Raw genomic sequence first — 21,901 nt, 5'->3', positions numbered from 1 at the left:
TTGGTGGGATTACTCAGCACGTACTCAAATAGTAAAAGAATACGCTATTAGTAATTTGCACTCGTGTTACATCAGAATGCACTCGTTTTCAGCCGATCAGAAGTGCGTAATTTTCTCATAGACGTTATTTCAAAAGTAAGCAAGTTTCCTGTTATGATTAAGACGGATGCCTTCTGCTTTGGAAACTTCTTGCAAATTTGGACATATTTGTAGGATTTCGTTAACTGCCGGTGCCTCAAACAAAGTTAACTTGTAACTAAATGGTTTACGAGATGAAACGTTTGATCGGGAGTTTGAATCGAGTGTTTCAAAAGAGAGGAACTCGATCTTCTGCAACGACACGAAACAACAACTGCTGAAAAGTCATTTATGTGTCATAATAATTTTACTCAAGGCAGTCATGTTGTCGAGGTAGACATAATAAATAATACTGTGTACGTAGAGCCCTTCATGTCACGATATATGTCTGTTCATCAAACAACGTGACAACTATTCGTGTGTTTTTCTGGTTTTTAACAAATTTCATGCACGGTTCAAAATTTATTAACAAACCGACTCGGACGTTATCATCTTTCAATAAACAAAGAATCCGTTCAAGAACACCTTGTGTTTTCCTTTACTTAAATCATAAAAAATATTTTTTTTTCGAAGCGAAGAGGCATATATCGTTATCATTTCTCAATGAGAGATAGTTTTCATGACCGTGATGAACGAATTTTGTTGTGACACATCCAAGATATTTTGCTGTAACTCTCTACTCAGTGCGTTGACCTATTTTCAAATTTGCATTAAACATTCATCCTACTGTGATGAATTTAGCTCAGAAATGGGAAAAAAAAAAAAAAAGAGATCTTTGGCGCCTACGCGTCTAGAAGTTTCTTACTTGGCTCAAAATTTCTTCGTAAGGCCACTCGGGTGTTATTATCCGTCAATCAGATATAATCTTCATTAAATTTGTAAATAAACAGTGTAATAACACTTTCAGGATAATTTGCGCTTGACTCATGATACTCGATGCACTTCTGTAGTTCTAATTTTGCTTTAGAAATTCATTTTACACCATTGAATTTAAAAGAGCCATAGCAAAGATAGAGAGAAACAATAATGAATTATTCCTGTAAAGTTCATTTACATTACTGATCCGCTAACTTTTCCCGTGCAGTGAACCTTGTGAATTCCTTTTATCGATTGCAGTCTCACTCAAATTTTTCTCTGCCTTTAATAATCTCTTCCCTTGAGTATTTGATTTCGGAAAGTATTACAGCTCTCACGCGCTTGGTGTAAATGCACTACTTCACTAAATATTTCCCGGGTGATATTCGTTATTTGTTTGCAGAATATATGAGGGCATACACCCACATTACTTCTTGATCAGTTGAGATTCCCTAGTGAGGTTTCTCCTGCGAAGAGACGGGCTTGGTGTAAATGCACTACATATTTCCTAGTGATATTCGTTATTTGTTGAACAAATAACGAATATCACCAAGAAATATGCAAGTTGCAGAATATATGAGGGCATACACCCACATTACTTCTTGATCAGTTGAGATTCCCTGGTGAGGTTTCTCCTGCGAAGAGACGGGATTGTGATATGGTGTTTTAATGCAAAGGTCAGTTTAATCGGAGGGATTTTTTAAATGTTTTTGGACTCGCGCGACAGACTGAACAGAAAAGGAGAGACAGCTCGTAGTCTAGAGGACTACCGTATGTCAATGATTTGATGGGTTTTCTTCCGTTTGCGTATCTGATGTTTTGTCCCTTACTCATTACCTCTGATCTATTTTAAGGTTACTTCCCACCTTCAGAGGCCGAAAAAATCGATTTTTATTTTATTTGACAAAACTGAATTCAAACATTTAACCTTACCATTTACTCACTCAGAAACTGTTTGGTTTATGGAAGATCTTGCCGTAATTAAAGCCTTAAATCATTCGTTTCTTTCGGAAATAATCTCGTTAAGTTTAGGGGAAAAATAGAAATGTTATTCACCAGCCTAAGTCGGTCCGTGTTTGGAAAAACTGTGCCCTGTGTCTTGAGTACCGCCCGAGGCCTACTCTTGCTCTCGGGCACAGTTTTTCCCAATACGGACCTCCCGGCTGGCGAATAACATATTTATATTGTTTCGAGAACAGGATATCTTCACCGCGCGAATAACCATGATATTTTTCTTTTCACACATGAAGACAACTATCGTCTTGGCAACCGGCTCACTGATCAAAATGGTAGTTTTTTTTTCTAAGAGGGGTTTCGTTTTCATCATTTTTTTGCAAACACTGTTTTGGCTTAGATCAGCTTACAGTTGGAGGAAAAAGTTTTCCTTTTGGAGCAGTGACCTCAGAACATTCCTCTTAAATCGATTTAATTTCTTTGAAAAAGGATCTTTAGGAGTTTTGAAGGCGCCCTTTCCACTTGCAGGGGATTAGGAAAGTCCAAAGGGATGTCATTTGAGCAATAACATTAGGGCTACAATTATATCATACTAAAAATTGTGATTCGTTTGTAGCATGGTAAGATATTATACTCTAAGATATTATATATTATTTCAAAGAACAACTACAACGACGACTTCATCCAACGTAACACTCACAGACCTACTACTACTACTACTACCGAAGCTAACGACAACGTAACTCCTACGACCACAGCCACTATACCATACATAAAGGGCATATCTGAGAACATCTCACGCATCCTACAACCATTCAATATCTGCGTCCCTCACAAACCTATTACCACACTACGTCAGTTACTGACTAACATCAAAGACAGAGACGAACCGAGGAACAGACAAGGAGCAGTATATCGGTGAGAGCGGCAGAAACCTCACAACTAGGCCGACTGAACACAAACGAGCGACGAGGAAAGGCGATGTTAACAATCACATTGCTGAACATCACCGACTTACGAACCACACTATTGACTGGGACTCTGCGCAATGCCTAACCTGCAGCACCGACTACTTTCAACGACTGACCCTGGAAAGCTGGTTTACTAACTTGGAACAGACTCCCCTCAACAGGTGTCAACCACTACCGGCACCATACAAACGACTCATTCACGACATTAACATTACAAACGAACCGAACAGAACGACCTAACTTTACTAACGGATCGAAACCGACCAATCACGACTGACCTACGCCACTTGAGTCTTACAGCCAATAACATCACGGCAAAACTGACCAATCAGTTTACACAAACCGTACTAAGTAAATTCGACCGACAACAACCTATTTGACTCTGATGATGACTTCCGCTCACGTTGTCGAAACGTCAGTCACCATTACTGACAACAGTCCTTCTCAGGACTACACTCACCCGGACGATCAAACTACACTATTACACGTTCTTAATATAATTTCAAGCCTTTATATAGTCTTCTCACTTTGCGCGCGAGTTGGTTGGTGTGATGTCTGTACAGAGTTTACCAACTTAATAAAAGTAGATATGGATGTAAATGAGATGTTACTATTGAATATTTAACGCGCGTAATATGCGAGAAACAATTAACAGCTTTGCACGTGGTCCTTATATTTCCTCTTTTTAACCGATATGTGTTCATTTTGTTGACAAAAATGCGGATCGAGACTAAGACTGTTCCTTTGACTTGAAATATTTTCAACGTTTAGGGGTGTACAAACACTGATTTTCACATATGTGCCTTATATTGTTATTGGCTTACAAGAGGAACCAGCGAATTTTTATAGGGAAAAGCGAAGCGTTGCTTTCGTGACTGGCCATTTGTCTACTTTTCTGATGGTTTTATCCCTCATCTGTTTGGTGACTACGCAAATACTAGTAAATGAAAATCAGACGATATAAAGGCTTAAAATTCTATTAGGAACGATTGTGACCGCTTTGTTAATAACCAAATGCAATGGCCGCTTTGTTAAAAAAAAAAAAAAAAGATATCAAGAAACGGGCAAGGAATATTTCACAATAGTGGAAATGATCGTAAAAGAGCAATATTTGATACCTGATTATGCCAAACCCAGCCCACCCTCAACCCCACAAACACATACACACACACCAACAAAAAGGACACTGTTTGTCTAATGATCTCTGCCCATCCCACCTCCCGCCCACACAAGTTTTTTTTCCAATTCCCATCACGACGAATGCAAAGGTTTTCTTATCACACAACTGCCCAAAAATAAAAAGAAAAAATTTATTCCATAAGTCTTGAAAGTTCACATAAACCGAATTCAACTGTACCTATATTCAACAAGTCCAAGAAATCAATACAAACTTAAGCCATAGCATGAATGAGCAGGATCAAAGAGCCCGTTGATTTATATTCCATTGCTGACGTTGTCGAAAAGAATTACGAATTTTGTCATTCCGCGACACGCGTTTTTGTTTGTTTGTTTATTTATTTATTTTTCACTTTTTTGGACTCGCGCAATAGACTGGACCGAAAAGGAGAGACAGCTCGTACTCTAGAGGACTGCTTATGTCAAAGATTTGATGGATCTTCTTCCGTTTGTGTATCTGATTGTTTTTTCCCTTTTTCGATTTCCCTTGTTGTTTTCCGAGGATGACATGATATTCTAAAAGAAATAGAGGAAAGCAGCTCGCGACACGGAATTGCAGTAACATCTTCTCGCAGAGGGTCAGTCATAGGGTATTTCCTCAATCGATCAATTTTTTGGTGGTCGTGATAATTTCGTGATCTCTTTGCCGTCATCGACAGCACATTTTAATTGAATACCTCATGAATTCAGTGTCCTTTTAGCGTCATGTCTTTTCATCAAATTGTAACAGCTGTTCACGTATTTTTTGTTAACACAATTTCGTTTTTCCTTAAGACTCTTCGTTAGTGATTAGTCTCTAAATTACCCAACCCGTAAAACCGTCACCATTTCTTGACAAGAAGAGAAAATGTTCCTTAATGTTTTATGGAGAAAAAAACTGTTTTTATCCTTTCAGAGAAAATGTGCTTCACGGATCTGTAAATTTATGCAGTATGCTATTTTTAGTTATTATTTTATGATATAAACCATTTCCTCTTTTCTCGGTTGATCCGTCAAAAATGTATTTAGTCACATTTTAGCCGATAGAGAGAGAGATCTCGAGTACCTCAGCGTCTGAAAATAAGAAATTAATAATCAGATTATGGGTTCATAATAGACGAACGAAAGTTACGATTACGGGACGTTTTATTAGAGTTCTCTTTCCTGTCGAGGTAACCGGATACATCTGTGTGCTTGAATGAATTTGTATATTAAAATAAAACATTTTATTTCCTAGTCTCCACAAATGAAAAGAATTCGATTGCTATTAACAATTTCCAGTCCACTAGTTTCAATTTTGTTGCCCGTGAAACTGAGATCATTCAAGGCGGAGAGGTACTTAATCTTCAAACCTATGTCTCATTGGAAACTGTCGGAAAGAACTCAGCTGTCATCGCCCACTTGTACAAAGTTTTGTACAATTTCTCTTCGCACGTGCACTTAAAAATGACCTCTTGATAACTTTTCACGAAGGGCTATTTTTATATTACGAACATCAAGCCTGACTCAGACCTAAGTTCGGAGGAAAAAACTATTTCGTGATATATTTTTATGTCAAAATTGAAGTGTCTTGTCCACGGGCTGAGTTACCGCCTGTGCAGGTGTCTTGTGCATTCGGTGTTCTTGAAATATGTTTTAAATTGAATTTGATCTAAACAGGCGATCGTTCTCCCTAAAATAAATAGAAAAATAACATTCTTAAACTTCAGTTACGGCAGTTATAGCTGTACGCTCTTTATTTTATCTTATTTTTTATTTCACACTCTTGAGGGCACGGTCCGTAAGATGGCCATTGACATGTTCTGACAATCTTAAAAGTATAGGTGTGTTAATTTAAGCAATAACTTAAGAGCTGGAACTATCATTTTTATGAAGAGTTTATTTTTTCGCAAAATGAGACGATATTTTGCCCAGATAGGATAGGGGGTGTATGATACTATCGATATTTTCAACTGCCGCGCTACTGACCTGTCACTTTTATTCTCGTCAAAGTATAGCTCTATAAGAGCTATATGTGGCGGGTATTGTTAGGAGCAGGAATTGATGAATGAAAAGATAATAAACCCGTGGCTTTATTATTATTTGCTCGTTCGCCAGTTTCTTAAGAACTCAGCATTGAAAAGCAAAGTTAACGCGAAGAACACGAGAAGAGGAATTCCATGTCTAGAAGCAACCATGTATTATTTTATTTATCATTTAAACACAATAGCTCTTTAGTGACAAGAAAAGCTGCCTTCATTAATGAATGACAATAAAAGAATGGACAATCGTACAGTGCGTTGGCGCTAAGGCTCAAGATGGAAAAATGCGTTGAATCGTGATTACAAAAACAACAATGGGCGTAGTTTTCAATTTATAAAACTCATTTATTGACTATGTTCTTTCCGACAGAAGGAGTCTTTCAGGTAAACGGCAAAAGTCGGTCTGCGGCAAATCTTCTAGTTGTCGATTTTCGTTGTCAGCCGCGAGAAACGCCATTACCAAAGCCACTGAATATGTGACTGTAGGTTTTCCTTTTTCGTATATTTGGTTTTCTTCCCCTTCTGGGAGAGTTTGAACGTCACTGCCTGTGAGCAATACGATTTTTCAATGTTCTAGTCGCCATAATCTGGGGACATGGATGCTATTTTTTTCTTTTTAATTTATCAATAAATTTATAGTTGACTTCTCTTGTCAGCAAAGGGCCATGGTGTTTCTATAATAAATAAAAACGACATTGTTGCTTGTCTTGTTCAACTCGAAATCTTACAAGTTTGCTGCGCTCACTCGTGATTTATCCATATATACGCGCGCCCATGTATTATTCTCTAAAGAAATACCAGAATTTATCTTGTTTTGAAAATAGGATATCTTCACTGCGCGAATTACCATAGCATTTCTCTTTTCAGACATGAGGACAACTGTCGTCATGGCAACCACCTCATCAAAATGGTAGTTTTGTTTTTCAAGAAGGGTTTTATTTTCATTATTATTTTGCAAACATTGTTTTGGCTTAGATTAGCTAACAGTTCCGAGGAAAAAATTTTGCTTTCGGAGCAGTGACCTATGAACATTCTTCTTAAGAGTTGTGAAGGCGCCATTTTCACTCGCAGGCGATTAGGAAGTTCTAAAGGGTGTCCTTTGAGCAATAACATTAGGGCTAAAATTATAATACTAAAGATTGTTACTCGTTTGTAGCATGGTAAGAAATTATACTCAGAGAGGATAAACGAAACAGCATATTTCAATCCCTGGGTAAAATTCGCACTAAATCTTAACAAACAGGTAAGAAATTATCGTATTTTCGGATAAAACACTATCGATATGACTTCTACTTCTAATGTATCTCACTAATTAGTATCAATGCCCGGGCTCCTCTAGTGTCAGTTGACTAAAATCTTCCCCTTTCAAATTCTTCTTACAGGCGAGTGGGATCGATTCGTAATATTCTAAGCGTTATCGATGGCGTTCTATGTGCAAACGTTCGATTTCTTCTTTCTATTTGTTCCGTCTCAATGGCTTCTCTCCTCTTCGTAAAGCAAGAGCGAAGCGCTTGCTGAAACTCAGGGATTCTGATTGTAAATACAACTGGATTGAAAAAAGAATTAGAATAATTTAAAATGGTCACCATGTCATGAAACTTCCATGGTACTGGTGATCAAAGGAAGCCAACATAGTAAATTAAGTCAGTATAGAAACGATCTATTTAAAGAGAACTTTTTTCTATCTATAGTGGTCGTGATAGTTTCGTGATCTCCTTTCCGCTATCGACAGCACATTTTAATTGAACATCTCATGAATTCAGCTTCCTTTCGGTGTCATGTCTTTTCGTCAAATTAAGAACAGCTGCTCAAGTATTTTTTGTTAACACACTCGGAGCCACACACTTTAACACTCTCGTCAGGTTCGTTTTTCCTTAAGACCCCTCCTTAGTTATCAGTCCACAAATTACCTAACCCGAAAAAACCGTGACCATTTCTCGGCAAGAAGAGAAAATATTCCTTAATGTTTTATGAAAAAAAAAAGCGTGTATATCCTTTCAGACAAAATGTGCTTCACATATGTGTAATTCGATGCAGTGAGCTATTTTTAGTTATTTTTATTAAAAAAGATATATATATATATATATATATATATATATATATATATATATATATATATATATATAAACCATCTCTTCTATTTTGTCGGTTAATCTCTCAAAAATGTACTTAGTCACATTTTGGTCGAGGGAGAGAGAGATCTCGAGTGCCTCAGCGTCTGATAATATGAAATTAATAATAAGATTGTGGGTTTTATGTCATCACACACATCTGTGTGCTTAAACTGATGAATTTATTTACATAAGTAAGAGACATTTTATTTCCTAGTCTTCACACATGAAAAGAATTCGATTGCTTATCAACAATTTCCACTCCACTAGTTTTAAATGTGTTGCCCGTGACATGGATATCATTCGAGGCGTAGAGGTACTTAATCTTCAAACATGCGTCTTATTGCGAAGTTTATATGAAATAATTCATATTTGTACTGCGGTTGTAGATGAAAGTGAAATGTGATCATCGCAGTAAATTTTCCAATTTAAGCAATTGGAAAGAAGAAGCCTGAAAAAAACCAGGGCTTCAACGGGATTCGAACCCGTGACCTCCGCGATACCGGTGCGATGCTCTACCAACTGAGCTATGAAGCCATACATTGGGAGCGAGGTCAATTTATTGAGTTCATATCTTCCCGTGCAGTGAAATGATGCGCATCATTTCACTGCACGGGAAGATATGAACTCAATAAATTGACCTCGCTCCCAATGTGTGGCTTCATAGCTCAGTTGGTAGAGCATCGCACCGGTATCGCGGAGGTCACGGGTTCGAATCCCGTTGAAGCCTTGGTTTTTTTCAGGCTTCTTCTTTCCAATTGCTTAAATTGGAAAATTTACTGCGATGATCACATTTCACTTTCATACGTCTTATTGGAAACTGTCGGAAATAACTTAGCTGTTTTCACCGCCCAAAGTAAAAAGTTTTATTACATAGATAACGATGAAATATCAGAGTTTCTGTATCGAAAAAAAATGATATCTTTACCACGTACAGTGAACGTTCCACTTACTTACTCGCAAGTGCAGATAACGATGTCTACGGGCTGAGTTACTGTGCAGGTGTGTCATGCATTCGGTGTTCTTTAAATATGTTTTAAATTGTACTTTATCTAAATACCCGATCGTTATCCTTATAATAAATGGCAAATAACATGTATTTTCATTTCAAACTCTTGAGGGCGCGGTCGGTAAGATTGCTATTGACATCTTCTGACAAACCAAGAAGTATAGGTGTGTGAATTTAAGCAAGAACTTAAGAGCTAGAATTATCATATTTATTGAGAGTTAATTTTTTTTCATAACATGACAGGTTATTTTTTCTCAGATAGGATAAATAAAACAGCATATTTTTATTATTGGATGAAATTCATACTTAACTGGTTACTGCAAAAAGCAACCCTATACAACAACAGGGCTCTGTGAAGCATAAAATCGAAAATCTAAGAACGCTATCCTATTTTCTTACAATACTGCACATTTATTGCTCCTGCCTCCTATGAATGTCACTACTCAGTAACAACGCCAGCGGTCCTCTTATCTCAACTGAATAAAACCTAGTTTCCATATCTTCTCGTATAACCTCAACTAGCAGGCGAGTGGGATCGGTTCGTAAAATTTCTTAGTTCTATTTCTGACGTTGGGCGGTTTCTTTTCTCGATTTTAACCATCTCAATGGCTGGTCTCCCCCTTCGTACAGCAAGAACGTAGCGCTTGCTGAAACTCAGGAATTCTAAATACGTACACAATCGGATTGACAAAAGAGTTAAAATAATTAAGAGTGTTCATCATGAAATAAACCCATGCTATTACTGTCTCAGTTCCACATATATAGACTAATAGGTTCATGATAATTAAGGGAAGCCAACATACTAAAGCCAGTATGGACACCAGAAGTAGGGTCTTTGTTAAGCGTCTGTTTCGTGAAGCTCCATTTCGATGCTGTGAGTCAACACTCTCGCGTTGAAAATTTCTCCAGATCGCGATGTTACAGAAACATATGATGAGTGTTAGACCCGACGAAACGGGGATGAAAACCAAGAAAATAGATTCAAATGAACTCAAAACATATGACAAAGTTGTTAATGTAGACACCAAGACAGCGGATGTCCAAATTAAGAAAATGATGCCGCGGTATGTTCTGGTGGATAATGAACGGTGTTTAAACGGCCAAAATACGGCATAAAGTCTCTCGCAAGAAATGGAGGCTGCAGATATATATGAGCCATACATAAGTATGTTATCGAAACTTGTATAAAATATTCGGTAGGCCATGTGTTCAGAGTCATATTTTGCTGTCCAAAGCTGATAGTAACCTCCATTAACGTAAATATAAAAGGGCAGAGTGATGGCTCCTAACATCAAATCAGCAAACGCCATGTTCATGACTAAAAATAAACTTTTCCTACGAAGTGGTTTGGTAACTGCAAAGAGAAGCAGAGTGAGCAAGTTTCCTGCAATGATAAGGACCGAAGATAAAATGAGAGCACTGCATACTGCGATCCCTTCTGCCTTGGAAATAGAACTTCTTGTGAACGCAGACGCATTTTCCAAGGTCTTGTTCCCTGCCGACGAGTCAATCATTATAAACTTATGACTAAATGAACTACGGTAAACAGTTTTTTTTTTTTTCCCGGAATAAAATGCGTTGTTTCAGAGGAGAGGAACTCAACCTTTTGAAACAACACCAAGCAACAGCAGCTGAAAAGTTATTTGTATTACGCGGTGATTATATTCAAGGCGTCACGTAATCCAGGTAGACAAGACATTTCAGGTTCAACCAATACCGTCAATAAAATGGCTGTCTATCAAAAAATGTAGCAGCTGTTCATGTATTTTCCTGTTGAAATGGCAAGAATTGCACAGTTTTACGCTTGTTATGGTTTTAACAAATTTCTTGTGTGGTTCATAATCTCTGCACTAGCAGACTAGGAAGTTATCTTTGCTCAAGCAGAGATGATCTTCATTAGTGATAGACGAAAGGTTTAGTAACAATTCAGTATAATTAGCTCTAGACACATGCTACCAGATGTACTGTTAAATTTTGCATCAAACAGTCATCGTACATCTTTGAAATTAAACGAGTCACAACAATTAGAGCGAGAAATACTAAGAAATTAAAATCTAGAGTTAAGTACATTTATTTATACATTTATGACTTCTATCGTCAAAACTTTACCATCATACATTAAAGGCAACCAACACGTACTTGAAATTGTTCGTGTCGTTAATTTCCTTAGCCAAGACAAACTTCTTTTCACTATGGACATTACATCTCTTTTTCGTGTCATTTGCCATTCTGTCGCTCAAACATATTTTTGATCAACGTACTGTCAAAGAACCTAGCTCTGAAACACTACTCCGCTCAGCCAAACTAGCGCTAAAAATCAGGGTCGGCCAGGGGGGGTAGTGGAATACCAATATACCCGAAAAAAAAATCGACAAAATACCCCAAAATACCCCAAATTCCTCCAAATATACCCAAAAATAATCGAAGCTTTGAATACTTTATACCTGAAATTCAAAGAAAGTGATATACTTAAATACCCATATTTAAGCTGCAATATACCGTATACCCGATTTAAAACGCCCCTGAATACCGAATACCCAAAAACCCTGGCCGACCCTGAATAATAGCTTTCAGTTGAAGTTGTCAAATATTGTTCCAATTCCCTTACCCCTTTACCTCCCATGAGTGACTAAGAGAGAATCTCTCCTTACAATATCAATACAATATCAAGCATAGAAGTGATGAGAATAAAGTTAAATATCGATTAGGGGATTATTAGTTGATCCAATACCAAACTCTCTAAATTAACATCATAGGAATTGTATGGCTGACAGTGAGGAGAATTACTAATGAGATTTTGGGAGTTAAAGGGTTAGGTAGCTGGTGGGATTACTCAGCACGTACTCGTTATTTTAAAAGTAAGCAAGTTTCCTGTTGTGATTAGGACGGATGCCTTCTGCTTTGGAAACTTCTTGCAAATTTCGTTCACTGCCGATGCCTCAAACAAAGTTAACTGGTAACTAAATGGTTTACGGGATGAAACGTTTGATCGGGAAAGAATGTGGTGTTTCAAAGGAGAGGAACTCGATCTTCTGCAACGACACAAAATAACAACAGCTGAAAAGTCATTTACGCGTCATATTAATTTTACTCAAGGCAGTCATGTTATCGAGGTAGACGATGCATTTCGAAATAATACCGTGCACGTAGAGCCCTTCATGTCACGATATATGTCTATTCATCAAACAACGTGACAGCTATTCGTGTGTTATTCTGAAAAGTTTTACCGCTTCATAAGGTTTTTAACAAATTTCTTGCACGGCTCAAAATTTATTAACAAACCGACTCGGACGTTATCATCTTTCAATAAACAAAGAATCCGTTCAAGAACACCTTGTGTTTTCCTTTTCTTAAATCATAAAAATATATTTTTTTCGAAGCGAAGAGGCATATACCGTTATCATTTCTCAATGAGAGAGAGTTTTCATGACCGTGATGAACGAATTTTGTTGTGACACATCCAAGGTATTTTGCTTTAACTCTCTACTCAGTGCGTTGACCTATTTTCAAATTTGCATTAAACATTCATCCTACTGTGATGAATTTAGCTCAGAAAGGGGAAAAAAAAAAGAGATCTTTGGCGCCTACGCGTCTAGAAGTTTTTTACTTGGCTCAAAATTTCTTCGTAAGGCCACTCGGGTGTTAATATCCCTCTGAGATATAATCTTCATCAAATTTAATTATCAAGGATAATTTGTGCTTGACTCATGATACTCGATGCACTGCTCTAGTTCTAATTTTGCTTTAGAAATTCATTCTACACCATTGAATTTAAAAGAGCCATAGCAAAGAGAGAGAGAAATAATAATGAATTATTCCTGTAAAGTTCATTTACATTACTGATCCGCTAACTTTTCCGGTGCAGTGAACCGTGTGAATTCCTTTTAGTAGAGCTAAGAAGTTATTTCTTGGAGCGAAGAGGTATGCTCTTGTATCGATTGCAGTCTCACTCAAATTTTTCTCTGCCTTTAATAATCTCTTCCCTTGAGTATTTGATTTTCGGAAAGTATCACAGCTCTAACACGCTTGGTGTAAATGCACTACTTCACTCATGATTATTTCCCAAGTGATATTCGTTATTTGTTTGCAGAATATATGAGGGCATACACCCAAATTACTTCTTCATCAGTTGAGATTCCCTAGTGAGGTTTCTCCTGCAAAGAGACGGGCTCGTGACATGGTGTTTTAGTGCAATGATCAGCTTACTAGGAAGGGATTTGAACGGAAATTTATGTAAATATCATGGTAATTTTTTTTTGAAGGTGTTTATGTAGTTGGAGTAGGCAATGAGTGTGAACAAATACTGTGCCACTTAGAACCCCTCGTGTCACAATAAATGAAATGTCCGTTTATTAAAAAAACGTAAGAGGTGTTCATGTATTTTTTTTTTTCTGACTGAATGGTAAGGCTTTTTAGACATATTTCTTGCCTGTATGACCCGTATGAAAATATCTTTTAAAAGCCGACTGGGGCGTCATCATTTCTCAATGAGAGATGATTAATCTTCATTAAATAATGCAAATGATCGTGAAAGATGAGAGTTACTAATATTTTGCTTGTAGAGCAACATCTGATGCCTGATGTTGCTCACCCAGCCCACCCTCCACCCCACAAACACACGCACACACACACAAACAAAAAAGGACACTGTCTGCCTAATGATCTCTGCCCATCTACCTGCAGCCCACACGTTTTTTTTTTCCAATTCCCATCACGCGGAATGCACAAGTTTTTTTTATCGCACAACTGCCCAAAAATAAAAGAAAACAGTTATTCCATAAGTCTTGAAAGTTCAAATAAACCGGATTCAACTAAAGCTAAAGCCCCCCCCCCCCCCCAGCCCCTCCCTCTGCGCTGTCTCTGTAGATATTCTTAAAGCAATAGATGAAAGCAGCTCACAAGACGGAGTAGCAGTATCTTATCTTCTCGCAGAGGCTCGGTCATGGGTTTTTTCCTCTATCGATCAATTTTTAGATATTTTTTTTTCTATCTATGCAAGTCGTGATAATTTCGTGATCTCTTTTCCGTCGTCGACAGCACACTTTAATTGAATATCTCATGAATTCAGCTTCCTTTTAGCGTCATGTCTTTTCAGCTGCTCATGTATATTTTGTTGACACAATTGGAGCCACACACTTTAACACTCTCGTAAGGTTCGTTTTAGTTTCCTTGACACCCCTCGTTAGTCATCAGTCTACAAATTACCTAACCCGTAAAACCGTCACCATTTCTCGGCAAGAAGAAAAAATATTCTTTCATGCTTTATGAAAAAAAATATATTTATCTTTTCTGAGAAAATGTGCTTCACACATGTGTAATTCGATGCAGTGTGCTATTTTTAGTTATTTTTACTAAAAAGAAAATTATATAAACCATTTCTTCTCTTTTGTCAAAATGTATTTAGTCACATTTTGGCCGAGGGAGAGAGAGATCTCGAGTGTCTCAGCGTCTGGAAATATGAAATTAATAATCAGATTATGGGTTTTAAAGATGAACTAAAGTTACGATTACTGGACGTTTTATTAAAGTTCTCTTTCCTGTCGAGGTAACCGGATACGTCTGTGTGCTTGAATTAATTAATTTTTTGAAAAATAGGAGGCATTTTATTTCCTAGTCTCCACACATGAAAATAATTCGATTGCTTACAACAATTTCCACTCCACTGGTTTTAATTATGATGCCCGTGAAACTGAGATCATTCGAGGCGTAGAGGTACTTCATCTTCAAACCTATGTCTCATTGGAAACTGTGGGAAAGAACTCAGCTGTTTTCGTCGCCCACTTGTCTAAAGTTTTATGATATATGTATATATATATATATATATATATATATATATATATATATATATATATATATAGACGAAATACCAGAATTTCTGTTTCGAAAACGCGTGGTGAACGTTCCACTCATCTCTTCGCACGGGCGGATAAAAATGACGTCATGGTAACCCGCCTTAGCAAAATGGCGGTTTTACTTTTCACGAAGGGCTCTTTTTTATATTATGAACATCAAGTTTGTTTCAACCTTAAGTTCAGAGGAAAAATTTATTTCGTGGTAATTTTTTATGTCAAAATTAAAGGTCTTGCCCACGGGCTGAGTTACCTGCAGGTGTCTTGTGCATTCGGTGTTCTTCATATATATATTTTTAAATTGTATTTGATCTAAACGAGGGATAATAAATGGCAAAACAACATGATTAAACTTAACTTGATTTTAGTTTGGAGGCAGGGAAAGCTGTACGCTCTTTATTTTATCTTATTTTTTATTTCACACTCTTGAGGGCGCGGTTCGCAAGATGGCCATTGACATGTTCTGACAACCTTAAAAGTATAGATGTGTGAATTTGAGCTATAACTTTTTCGTAAAATGAGACGATATTTTGCTTAGATAGGATGAATAAAACCGTATATTTTTATCATTGGATGAAATTCAGACTTAACTGGTGTGAACTTCTGCTGCAAAAAGCAACCCTATAGAACAACAACAGGGCTCTGTGAAGTAAAAAATTGAAAATCTAAGAACGTTATCCTATTTTCTTACAATACTCCACATTTATGGTTCCTTCCTCCTATGGATGTCACTACTCAGTAACAACGCGGACGATCCTCTTATCTCAGCAAACTAAAACTTAGTTTCCATATATTATCGTTCAACAATAACTTGCAGGCGTGGAATCGTTTCTGAATATTCTTAGTTCTATCTCTGGCGTTTTAAGTGCAGTCGTTCGGTTTCTTCCTTTGAATTTTTACCATCTTAATGGCTGGTCTGCTCTTCGTGCAACACAAACGCAGTGCTTGCTGAAACTCAGGAATTCTGAATACATACACAATCGAATTGACAAAAGAGTTAGAATAATTTAGAATGTTCACCATGTAATAAAACTTCCATGGTATTGATGTCTTAGTTATATAGATTAATATGTTCATGATGATTATGGGAAGCCAACATACTAAAGCCAGAATGGAAACCAGAAGTAGGGTCTTTGTTAAGCGTCGGTTTCGCGAAGCTCCATTTCGATGCTGTGAAGCAACACTCTCGTGTTGAAAACTTCTCCAGATGGCGATATTACAGACACATACGATGATTGTTAGACCCAACACTACGGGGATAAAACAATACAAACCAGATTCAAATGAACTCGAAACGTTTAACAAAGTTATTAATGTAGACAGCAAGACAGCGGAAGACCAAAGTAAGAAAATGGCGATGCGGTATGTTCTGATGGATAATGAACGGTGTTTAAAGGGCCAAAATACAGCATAAAATCTCTCACAAGAAATAGAGGCTGCAGGTATGTACGAGCCTAACAAAAACGTGTCATCGAAACTTGTGTAAAATATTTTGTAGGCCATGTGTTCAAAGTCATATTTTGCTGTCCAAAGCTGATAGGCATCTCCAACGAGGTAAATGTAAAAGGGCATACTGAACGCTCCTAACATCAAATCAGCAAACGCTATGTTCATAACTAAAAATAAACCTTTCCTATGAAGTGGTTTGGTAACTGCAAAGAGAACCAGAGTTAGCAAGTTTCCTGCAATGATAAGGACCGAAGATAAAATAAGAGCGCTGCATAGTGCGATCCCTTCTTCCTTGGATGGAAAACTTCTTGTGAATGCAGACGCGTTCCCCATGGTTTTATTCACTGCCGACGAGTCAATCTTATAAACTTATGACTAAATGAATAACGGTAAACAGGTTTTTTTTTTCGGAATAAAACGCGTTGTTTCAGAGGAGAGGAACTTGCAACAACACCGAGCAACAGCAGCTGAAATGTTATTTGTATTTTGTGGTAATTATATTCAAGGAGTCACGTAGTCCAGGCAGACAAGACATTTCAGGTTCAACTAATACTGTCAATAAAATGGCTTTTCATCAAAGAACGTAACAGCTGTTCGTGTATTTTCCGGTTGAAATGGCAAGAATTGTACAGTTTTACACTTGTTAAGGTTTTAATAAATTTCTTATAACACTTCAGGATAATTAGCTCTAGACACATGCTACTCTATGCAAAGTTTAATTTTGCATCAAACAATCATCGTACATCTTTGAAATTAAACGAGTCGTAACAATTAGAGAAAGAATTACTAGGAAATTATAATGTACAGTTAAGTACATTTATGGCTCCTATCATCAAAACTTTACCATCATAAATTAAAGACAGTCAACACGCACCTGAAATTGTTCGAGACTTTAATTTCCTTGGCCAAGACAAACTTCTTTTCACTATGGATATTACATCTCTTTTTCGTGTCATTTGCCATTCTGTCGCTCAAACATTTTTTTGATCAACGTACCGTCAAAGAACCTAGCTCTGAAACACTACTCCGCTTAGCCAAACTAGTGCTAATAAAAGCTTCCAGTTGAAGTTGTCAAATATTCTTCCAATTCCCCCATCGCTTTACCTCCCATGAGTGACTGGGAGAGAATCTCTCCTTACAATATCAATACAATATCAAGCATAGAAGTGATGAGAATAAAGTAAATATCAATTAGGGGATTATTAGTTGATCCAATACCAAATTCTCCAAATTGTAATAGTAAGGAGAATTACTAATGAGATCTTGGGAGTTAGGGTTAGGTAGCCGGTGGGATTACTCAGTACGTAGTCAAATAATAAAAGAAGGCGCTGTTAGTAATTTGTTACATCGGAATGCACTCGTTTCCAGCCGATCAGAAGTGCGTAATTTTCTCATAGACGTTATTTTGAAAGTGAGAAAGTTTACTGTTATGATTAGGACGGATGCCTATTGCTTTGGAAACATCTTGCAAATTTGGACTTATTTGTGGGATTTCGTTCACTGCCGATGCCTCAAACAAAGTTAATTTGTAACTAATTGGTTTATAGGATGAAACGTTTTATCGGGAAAGAATGTGGTGTTTCAAAGGAGAGGAACTCGATCTTTTGCAACGACACGAAATAACAACAGCTGAAAAGTCATTTATGTGTCATGGTAATTTTACTCAAGGCAGTCATGTTGGCGAGGTAGACAATGCATTTCGAAATAATACCGTGCACGCAGAACCCTTCATGTCACGATATATGTCTGTTCATCAAACAACGTGACAGCTGTTTGTGTATTTCTCTGCAAAGGTTTACCGCTCCATAAGGTTTGAACAGATTTCTTGCTTGGTTCAAAACTTATAACAAACCGACTCGGACGTTATCATCTTTCAATGAACAAAGAATATAAAGAACGCTTTCGGGATAATATGCCCCAGGCGCATGCTACACAATACACTCTTCAATTTTTAATTTTGCATCAGTCTCCTGCACCGTTCAATTTAAATGAGTTTTAGCAAAGAGAGAGAAATGATCCAAATTATTATTTACAGTTAATTGTAGTTACATTAACCAGTCCGGTAACTAATCCGTTCAAGAAAACCGTATGTTTTCCTTGCAAGGAGGCATATATCGCTATCATTTCTCAATGAGAGATATTTTTCATGACGGTGATGAACGAATTTTGTTGTGACACATCTAAGATATTTTGCTTTAACTCTCTACTAAGTGCGTAGATCTATTTTCGAATTTACATTAAACATTCATCCTACTGTGATGAATGTAGCTCAGAGAGGGGAAAAAAACAGAGATCTTTGGCGCCTAAGCATTTGGAATTTCTTACTTGGCTCAAAATTTCTTCGTAACGCCACTCGGGTGTTATTATCTCTCAGTGAGATATAATCTTCATTAAATTGACAAATAAACAGTGTAATAACACTTCCAGGATAATTTGCGCTTGACTCATGATATTCAATGCACTGCTGTAGTTCTAATTTTGCCTTAGAAATTCATTCTACACCGTTGAATTTAAAAGAGTCATAGCAAAGATAGAGAGAGAAATAATAATGAATTATTATCTTAAAGGGCATGTAAACCCAAAACACATGTTTTTCTTATGCTATGTAAAAAGTGGCGTAGAAGACGAATTTGAAATTCGTTTTGTCCAGTTCGACTTATTTTAGGAGAAAATCGGCATTTTCAACTGAAATTCCATTTCCGGTAAAAACAATAGCGAGAAGTCGTGACGTAAGCGGTGGAACTAAATATTGCGCAACACATATTCCCCAGTAGAACTGGTATGGGAGTTCGTGTAAGTAGCGGTAGTTTGGAAAGTGTTTTTTCAGAAGATAGCGACTCGAATGCCTTAAGCTTAGTATATGACAGCGATGGGGATAATCCAGAATCTTCAGGAGAGTCTGGGACACGTCCTTAACAATATGAGCCGCGTCGTGTTCACCGAAGCGATCCGCACGAAGACACTACAGAACATGTTGACAGCCATGTGACCTCCTCGGAAACTCAGACTGGTATTTAATTTACTGTGTGATTTATTTGTATTTGACATGAAAATCCAATAAAGCGAGGGTACAATCTAAAAGAATGCAACATAATTTTTTTAAACTTGAGCTTCTGAGAGTGTTTTATATAAAATTATCAAAGGTGCGAGCGTGGAACTTGTCAACTAATGCCGACAACTCATGAAAGTGTTTGTTGTACGGAAATCGGGCAATTGTGGCAAAAAGTAGAGTAGCAAGGGCCTGAAACCCAGATAAGCTGTATTTTCAGGTTTTCAGTCAATTTGCCTTGATTTCTGGGTGCTGGAGACGGCCAATTACGCGTGCAGGCAGCAGCAAGGCACAGATAATCACACCGGAAACGAGTAAGCTAAATGTTTTCTGTTTCATCTGTTTTGTTACATTTTGAGATCGATTTGCTTGGATTGTTTCGGCTATTGATTTAATAATACAGTACTAGAGCTAGTTGTTTTTCGCTTCTTTCCTGGCAGGAAATTTCGCTAAATTGCCTACAGATAGCTTGTTCGTTGGTGTTGGGAATATCTCGGCAAACACTTCAGGGTCGCAGTGCCATCTTGTGCGGTAAACAATATCCGAAACATTTTTCCAGCGGATTTTGGATCGCCTTACACTGGATTAAAACCACCAAACCTTTGAGAGAAACAAAGGTATATGTTAATGCAGATCTTAGTTATTTATTATTTACAGCACTGGAGGTTGTGTCCGTTCTTTTATTTATTACTTTCCTTCATCTCCGAAGCATTTCCATCGATAAACAAGTTTTACCATATACATTTCCTTGTGTGGCCTTCATAATTATCCAACCCTGTTTGTGTTTGCTTCGATTTGAAATACTGAAAAGATAGTTTTGCGAGCTGAAATCAGGATCTTTTAAGTTGTACTCAAAATGATGAATATTGTCGTACTGACCTTTGAATGTATTTTCACTGCTGTGAAAATCGTGACAAATTCTTCTGCTGTTTCTCTGCAGGGTTTCTCAAAGGAAGCATCAAGTGGGGCTGGAATGGATTTTCTTGTAGAACATAAGGGTTGATTATGGGATCCTGTATAGAATTCTTTGCATCGAACAAACAAAATTCCATATCACGTTATTACACACTGACACCAACGAATTCTCTTTCTTGGATACGTGTTTCGAATTCAGGCAAAGGATCAGAAGGGTCAGTGTCTTTTATGGGCTCAGCGCTGGTTCCCGAACAACTAGCTTCCCCATAATCTTTCATCAGATGAGAAAATAGATGTTTTTAGAGAACCAATAAAGCTGTCGTTGTTTAATTAACGAAACCTTTTCACGTAAATCGATTTTGTACTGTCTCCGTTGACCTCTAACTTTTGAAGAGCTCAACTTCTTTCTCAGTTCGGTCGGCCACTTCCGAATCCTCGTCGTCTACCGACTGTATGGGTCGTTTTTATACTTCCGAATAATTTGCTTCTAGTAAGGCCTGAATCGTCGGTACAGCACCAGCAGGAAGAAAAATGACTTAGATTATTGGTGCGAGTTTAAAATCTCAACGGGCATCGATTCCAAAATAAATCCTAAAAACGAAATAATGTGGAATAACAGAAAAATTCTTATAGGAAAAAAACCTGTCTTTTACCAAACTTGGCATGACGCCGGTATTACTAAGATAACCGACATTTTAAACCAAAATCAGACATTTTTGAAGTGGCATGAATTTGTCACAAAAACTGATTTAAATGTGCCTTTCACCACATACTATGGCTTGGTCAACGCAATCCCAAAAGACTGGAAAGCTATTCTTACAAGCCCTATTCCAAACGTCACACACGCGAACACTACTGTAAACAGCCTAAGAACCAGTTCTATTTACTCTTCTCTTTTAAACACCGTCTTTGTTCCTCCCACTGCCGAAACCAAAATTCTACGCCACGGATTTACAAAAACTACCATCAAGAACGTTTATCTTATGCCATTTAAAGTAACAAACGAAGTTAAAATAATAATGTTTCAGTATAAAGTGATTCATAACGTGCTTCCAACTCGCGTCACTCTTTACCGAGACGGCATTTCAGAGAGCCCCTTATGCAACCTATGCAATACAGAAAAACAAACCTTGCATCACCTATTAATAAACTGCACACTAATACTCGACTTCTGGATTCTGTTTCAAGACTGGTGGCACCAAAAAACAAATGAAACAATAACGTTATCCACGAGTCATATACTCTATGGCTGGCATTATAGGACAAAGCATTGGCAAGTCCTAAATTATTGCCTATTGTTAGCCAAATATCACATTTTCTGCACAAGCCTTTGCGGAGACATCTTAGATTTTCAAATCTTCCTACTGTTCATCACGGGAAAACTTGAAATCCTAAAAGAGATCGCGACCGCAAAAAAAGAACTTCCGAAATTTTATCGCACGTGGGCTTTTTTACTTTAATTTTTCATACTGCTGTTGCTTTTAG

The 21,901-nt window shown here is 37.4% G+C and overlaps 2 pseudogenes; both read right to left on the bottom strand.

Annotated features, from left to right (window-relative positions):
* Window positions 1–9,420: 9,420 nt before the first annotated feature.
* Window positions 9,421–10,838, bottom strand: LOC149053213 (adenosine receptor A2a-like; annotated as a pseudogene).
* A 4,659-nt stretch (window positions 10,839–15,497) lies between these two features.
* Window positions 15,498–17,415, bottom strand: LOC149053212 (beta-1 adrenergic receptor-like; annotated as a pseudogene).
* Between the last annotated feature and the right edge of the window lie 4,486 nt (window positions 17,416–21,901).

The sequence above is a fragment of the Pocillopora damicornis genome, chromosome 1, assembly GCF_964200805.1.
Source record: "Pocillopora damicornis chromosome 1, jaPocDami1.2, whole genome shotgun sequence".
Lineage (NCBI taxonomy): Eukaryota > Metazoa > Cnidaria > Anthozoa > Scleractinia > Pocilloporidae > Pocillopora > Pocillopora damicornis.
This window is presented reverse-complemented; position numbering and strand designations above follow the sequence as displayed.